This window comes from Aptenodytes forsteri, unplaced genomic scaffold (assembly GCF_000699145.1).
Source record: "Aptenodytes forsteri isolate BGI_AS27 unplaced genomic scaffold, ASM69914v1 Scaffold186, whole genome shotgun sequence".
Lineage (NCBI taxonomy): Eukaryota > Metazoa > Chordata > Aves > Sphenisciformes > Spheniscidae > Aptenodytes > Aptenodytes forsteri.
In genome coordinates, this window is record NW_008793959.1 from 1,273,616 (window position 1) to 1,280,959 (window position 7,344).

The window sequence follows — 7,344 nt, forward strand, 5'->3', positions numbered from 1 at the left end:
GACAAACAAGGCAGAATGGAAACTATCCAGCTCCCATCACAGCTTCAGCAGAGCCAGGGCTGTCCATGCTGCCAGTTAAGCGCTAGCCCAGCCTTGTCCAAGGCTAAACTCACCCACCATCCATGCAGAAGCACAAAGGACAAGCCTCAATCTGTGCTCCGGAGCTCTTTGGAGGGAAGACCCTGAAAGCACCCAACCTCCTGCACATGGTCCCTGTGGGCCCCAGACTGCAACACTGCGTGCATGAGCCAGCACCAGCACTCAGCTCTCCCCAGGATTTTGAGCTGCGGAGAGCCCAATGGTCCTGCTGTCTTGCTGCCATTGTCCTCGTCCTGCTCACTCTGAACAGTCTCTAACTGCTGGTCCCAGCCCAAGATTTATGAGCTTACCCACACTGCCCTCATCCCTGGCCGTTCATCTTATCAGCTCCTTATCACATGGCTACTCTTCCTCAGCAGGTGCTGATGGGACTCATGTCCACCCCTACACGAGTGTAAAGCAAGAGGCATTTACCAGCTTCAGGGCAGTATTTCCAGAGAGGTGACAAGGATGGATGTGGTCTGGTTTTTTTAATGATCACTGGTACCTTGCTCTCCCATCCTGATTTGACCTCAAATACTCTAGAAAAACATTCAGCAAATACCTTTATCCTCATGTCTGCAAACTGCTTCCTTCCCCGTATTCTGTCCCAGCATCCTACACGGAGTGTCACCTGCAGACGAGCCCCTTTTGATTGAGAGACATTAAAGTACCCTAAAAACAATCTCTCACATGCAGAGGAGCCGGGTCTGCCCTGAGCGCTGCCATGGAGCAGGATGGAAGGTCCTGTCTCTGCTGCAGCTGTGCCACATATCTAATATTGCTGCTTCTCACCTCTTTGTCTCAGTCCCACGTCCTGGAGGTGCTCAGCCTGCCACTGCTTCCTTCAGCATGAGAAGATCTGGTGTCAGATTCAAGTCTTTTTATTATTTCTCTCTGACTGCACAGGACCCAACATGTGCTGCTTTCCCAGGCAGAAGCGGGATTTGAAGCCCCCCACCCCTCTGCTCTTCACCCCAGCATGGACAATGCTGTTTGCAGGATAGCACAACTGTCTCCTCTGAGGCATCGGACTGCACACAGGGCAGGTTTCTCTACCTTTTCACGGAAAACAAACAGTACTGTGGCCTTTAGCTCTGAAACCTCCAGAGAAACAAGTGCTCCCCTGGACAGCAGTGCTCACCCTACTTTCTGTAGGTAGGACTAGTGTGATGGACCCATGGCCGCAAGACCCTGCTCTGCTGTGCAAAGTGCCAGGCCTTGCAAGGGTTTTCCAGCCCCAATACGGTAACAGAGGGTCCTTACTGCCATTTTATTAATAGGTAAATTGGTTCTTCCCAAGGTTATACACAGCCTGAAGCAGGGACAAGCCCTCAGCAGCTGGGCATCCTTCTGGGGATGAACATGGACACTCACACCTGAGCCACCTCCGTACCACCCCAGCAGACACAAGCCATCCCTGAGCGGGGCATGGTGCTTTGTCATACCAGGACGCAGCACTCGGGCAGAGCCAGCCCCGCAGCACGGGGTGAGCAGAGCCCCAACGCGCGCTGGTGTGCACAGCGACATCCCTGTCCCGGCCACATTCAGCCCCATGGGCAGAGCTCAGCTGTCACAGGCCACTGCTCACTGCAGCGCTGATCTGCAGGGAAACTGAGTACAACAGGACCATTCGTTCATGATTTTTAAATCCCCATGTGCCTCTGCAGCCCTCCGTGCCTTTTAGACACCAAAACACTGGGACAGCCCCAGCCCTCTCCCCACACAGCAGCACAGACGTTGCCCCGACTGGGGCTGCTGGCCGTTCCTGGTGAGGAGCCAGCCCGGCAGCTGATGTAACTCCACAATTAGGACCGGGTGAAGTCAGAATTTCTGCTCCAGGCCCACCCTTTGGATATCCTGTTGACCCCGCCAGGAAGGCGGCTCCCCACTCCCTGGGGCGTCCCTGCAGAGCCACAGCCCGGTGCTTGCTTTCCTCTAAAAACTGCCCCTACAAATCAAGAGGGCAACGCTGTCAGCAGCATGAACATGTTTATTAAGTGACAACAAGCCTGTTCCCCTCCAGCTCCACTTTGACTCCTTCCTTGCATCCATTTTTCAAGTTCATTAGCTTTCTCATTTCTCCCTTCAGTCTTCTCCTCCCTCTTACAATCCCACTGTCCGGTGAAGAGACCAGCAGCAACAAGAAGCTGAGTCCCCCATTTACCACTCACCCATGAGGAGCATCTGCTGCACTCTCACAGCACCGGCTCCTTCCAGCCCCACGCCAGAGAAGGGCTGGTTGAGTTTCAGTGTTAGCATCAGGCTCAGACCAGGCAGGGAAAAGGAAAGACGAATGAAATGACACCAAATGATGCCGGGTGTTTTCCTAACGAGGCAAATAAACTCACCAGGCCACAGCAGAACTGTCAGACTGACTGCCTGCTAAGGGCCAGACAACTGGACTTTGACCAGGACTGAGATCATAAGATTTTTAGAGCTGCTTTCTGCCCTAGTCCCAGGCCGACCAAGTCCCCATGCTCTGTTGCTCTGTCTACATGTGTCACCCGCCAGCTGGACACGATCCCCATCACTGCCATTTCTATCCAGAGGTCTCCTGGGACATGCCCCTGGCTGGGTGTCAGTGCCCTTCCCAGTGTACTGCTGGACACAGATGCTATCATCAGAGAAAAAATACCTCAAGCACAGGGCAGCCCTCAGTACAGAGAGCCAGTTTCACTGGGGATGGAATAAATGGGAGATACTTCTGAATCTATCCATTGGAGGAATCCATCTGTCATCTGCACTGCAATGCTCCACAGGTACAAATTGTCAGCGCAGGCATTGGTCCAAGGTAAGCCAGAAGACATTCAATTCATTGATCTTCCAGCCCATGCACAAGCGTATAGACGCGTTCATTAACAGTGTCTGTATTGCTGTCCTTTTGGCCCCTACACGCCATGCTAGGTAGTGGCATCTCCTTTGAACAACATTCCACCTGTATCAGTCCCAGCTTAAGGTCCCCTGAAACACAAAAGAGGACAGAAGAAAGTTCATCGCCAGCAGCTACAGGCAGGTCTGGAGAGAACAGTCTTGCCCAGCACTAAGGCTTTTGATCTGTCCTGTAACGCAGGAATGCACACACGGGCTCCTGAGCTGCCCTTTCAGCTTCGTGCGCAGCTATCATCACTTCAGCCTGTGATCCTGCTAGGTCTCACTAGCTACGGGTTGACCTGCATCAGTGCTTAAAAGCTGCCCGCTTTGTCTTTCTTCTCGCCAAATCACAGATGATTTAGTATGTTTTGCTGATTTTTGACAGTGACGAAGAGTTAGGTCTCGAACTAGAGCGCTCTCCGTGAACATGGCACTGAGGTCAGCACAGGGCTGTGCTCCAGCCAGAAGCCCTGTCCTGATTGTCAGCTCTTCCCTTGCAATTGTATTCAGATATTCTGTCCTTTGCCTCTCCTCCTGCACAGGCAGGACGTAAAGGCTTCTACAAGCTGTTAAACTATTGGCATGCTGTAAACCAAGAGAGGCCACGCTGCAGTTGTAAATAACATGATCCCAATGAATAAGTAATCCATGTTATGAACAGGACCACAAGCGTTAGCTATTGCTTGATAAAGATAGTCTATGATCACAGTACTGAAGAGCAGGCATGGGAGAAGACCAGCTATGAAGCCTGACCTCCCGTAAACCAGAGCCCAGTGAGTTCCCCTGAGCCCCCGCGCTGGAGAGGACGACTCCACTGCTCTGCAGGGACCCAGCAACCAGCACCAGCTCTGGGGCCTCGGCACCTCAAAACCCATCACAAGGGTGCAAGAGGCTTCCACCCAGGACCTTTCAGTCTCAGTCTAGTGCTCAAAGACAAAACAACATGAGAAGGGAGGTGAGGTGGGCAGAGGAACCCCTTCCAGAAGCAGTTGATGCTCACCCTGGAAAGGGCTGATGGGTGAGTCCCCAGGCTGCCAGGACAGCATCCCCTCCCAGCTGTGGGTACACAAACGCTCCCACCGAGGCTATTTATTGTCTCTGCCATAAAAGAGTTTCAATCAGGCTGGGACAGTAAATTGTAGTTTAAAATAAACAACCCCATTTACTCACAACGAAGGCTGTTCACTACCGAAACCCTGTCTCGGACAAGTAGTGCTTCAGAGCACAGATTTGGCTTATAGCGTTTAAAGCAGCTGTCTTCATAAAAGCTAATAAAATACAGTTGGATAATTAAAAGCTTTAATTAAAAATGCAAAGTCCAAATAGTTTCATATTAACAAGGAAACTTGTTTTGACGTCTGAAATTGCTGCACAAGCTAAATTCCCATGTATTCTCTCCAGGCTATTTAGAGCTTGCTGCGTAGCTGGAAATGTCTCCTAACTCAGTCCAATCACCATGTGTTGCTGGGGACGTGCACCAAAAATTGATGCTGCTTGTTTTACAACTTCACTTTTAATTATCACAGTCTGAGGCAGCAGTGGGCTTATTTGCATGCCAATCCCTGAACGCAGCTTGGGGATGGAGCAGCTTGGCACTCCAGGGATAAAATATGTGACTCCCGGGCATGGGCTGCCAAGCTAAAATGAGAGCTGAGCAGAGCAGCAGAGCCAGCTTTGGGTGGAGGTTTCTCCAACTCTGTCCTTAGCTGTGGCACTGGGGCATGGGGATAGGCAGTGCCACCACCGTGATCCCTGCCTGCGGCTGGGAGCACCCACTACATGGGTGCTGGGAAATGGAATTTGGTGGGGCTATGCTGGGGATGAAGGGGGAGCAGGACTGAGCCTGGATACAGGAGTTGTTTTTGCAGCTGAATGTGGGAGTTGGGTCCATGGCTGGTCCCACGTCTGCAACAGCTCAAGATGAGCAAGTTCTGTGGCTGTTTCTCCTTTCTGTCCATGGCAGGGTGAACTGGAAGCACATCTCTCCTACATGAAATCTTAGTTCTGGCAGGACAAGTGCAGGCATGGACACAGCCAGGGACATTCCAGGTGTTGGTGCAGCATGCTACCAGGAGAAAGGAAACTTCAGCCTGCAAAGAGAGGAGAAGCAATGCTCTACCCCATCCCTGGGATTGCTGGAGGCTCACTGAAGCCCTAGAGCTTCTCATATCCTCATTTCAAAGCCCCCTGAGGCCACGCAGCCAGTGGGAAGCCTCTGCTTCAGCCACACTGTCCCCTTTGGACCCTCTACAGCATCAGATCCTCTTCTGCCGGGGCTGATGCATGGGTGCAATTTACAGCCCCTTTGTTCTAGTTAGTGTCTTGGAACAAAATACTCTTGTAACGAGTACCGGTGAAATGGCAGTAAATCCATCAGTGCACCCTTAGGATTACAGATCCATAAGGCTTAAAACCAACAGGGACTGATTTAATTGTGTAATTCGACATTTCTCATAACACAGACCAAAGAGCCTCTCTAAGCACCAGCTGTTACATACCCATCACCAGAGCAACTTTTCTTTTAGCTACACATCCACTCATTTACTGGCCTTTGGCAGTGGAGGAGCCACCCCAGACCTGCTAAGGGGACCTGGTTGTTACTGCCCTCACTATGGAAATGGGCCTCTCCTGTCCAGATGCCACTGTCCAGCTCCATCTCCGAGACGCTGGATCTTGTTGGACCATTTTATGAAACACTAACTCTTGACTTATTGGGTCATAAGAAAGCAGATTTCTTTTTCCATTTCATATATTTTTATAGAGGTTAAATGAGACTAAACTTAAAACATTTGGATTTCAACAGCCAATGGCTTTGGTTTGGCCTTGTTTGGTGTTTTATTTGTCTTTGTCTCCCCAGGAAAACTTTCAAAAATTAAAATCTGGCTTCTGGCCAACCCTTTAGTGAGCAGTAGAAGACCTATGTGCAGATTCCCATGCCATGGTGCCTTTTCTTTTCCTCTACCCTACCTTGCCACTTCTGTTTTTGTTTTCTACAATGAGCACAATAAACATTTATTCATCACAGCCCCAAGGCTGAAAGTACCTGGGATAAAGGCAGTAACTTGGTACTAATGCTGCACTTGGCCCAGGGCTGACCAGGCACCCTGAGACCTAGATGCCTTTCTCTGCTGGGTGACCGCTGGCAAATGGTTTCTCCAACCCCTGCCTCAGTTTCCCCATTTGCAGAATAGAGCGATGATGGACTCACCTCCTCTGCAAAGTGCTTTGTAAAAGCTTCTTTCCCTTTTTCTTCTGGCTCTGGTGACTTCTGGAGGGTGGAAATTTTTAGTTTCTCAGCAGTCCCTGCAGCTCCACCAATCTGCTGCCTGCAGCTTGACCCATCCTGCTGAAGAGCAATGGTGTGTGCAGGGAATTTTCTCTGCTTCCCACCCATTTGTTCCCTGGGCACAAGGGGGCTGCAAAGGTCACTTTGGGTCCCCAAAGGTCACTTAGCAGAGTGCACAGCTAAATTAGCCCACAATGGGACCCCCCCTTACAGCAGTCCCCTCTGCTACCATTGGGGTCCAAAAACTGTGGTCAAGCCAAAAGCCGCCAAGGGGAAGGGGAGCGTGGGCAGAGTGCAGGGGCGCTGGGCCAGGTAAGACATCACCCAACATGAGAGCACCCCTCAGTCACCCATCTTTAACATGGGACCTCTGTGGGGTCCCACGGCAGTGAGCGACTAGGACACAGCAGCAGGGCTCGGAGGCCCGGGGACAGGGAAGGGCCGACCACACAGGTGTCCGTGGCCTGCAGGGGCTGGGGGCTGCAGGGTCCTGTCCCTGCTACCGCTGGCAGAGAGGGAGGGAGAGGAGGACGGAGAGGAGCAGAGCCAGCAGCGGGCTGAGAGCACCCTCCTGCGGGGTGCAAGCTGAGCTGCTGCTCCTCTGCTCAGGAATGCACTTTCCCTCGCAGCACAGAGCCTATTCGCTGGCTCATCCTTCTGTTTTCACACTTCTGCGGCCTCTGCTGCTCCCCGCTCACCACCAGCGCTTTCCACCCGCTTCCCAGTTACCTCTGGAGAAGGAAGGGGGGTTTTTGGCTGCTGCTGGGGGACACTGCATGGACTCTCTCCTGCCAGAAGCAATGCCTGCACCAGCCTCACTCATAGCTCTTTGTTCTCGGTGCAGACCTCAGGGTGGGAGGACCAAGAGGGACCTTTCACCGTCCCAGTGCCACCCTGATCCTGAAGCCAGTTGAGAACTGAGCTGGGGGCTGAGACCATTTACCCAGGTGCAGCAGGGGAAATGGCAAGACAACCTTGATCTGCTTGGCTTCTGCCTGCACACTCACACCAGCATGGTAAGACCAACATGTCAGGGCATCACACAACACCATCCTTGGTGGGGGAAAAAAAAATTAGGAAAAAAAAAAAAAAGCTGTAACTCATAC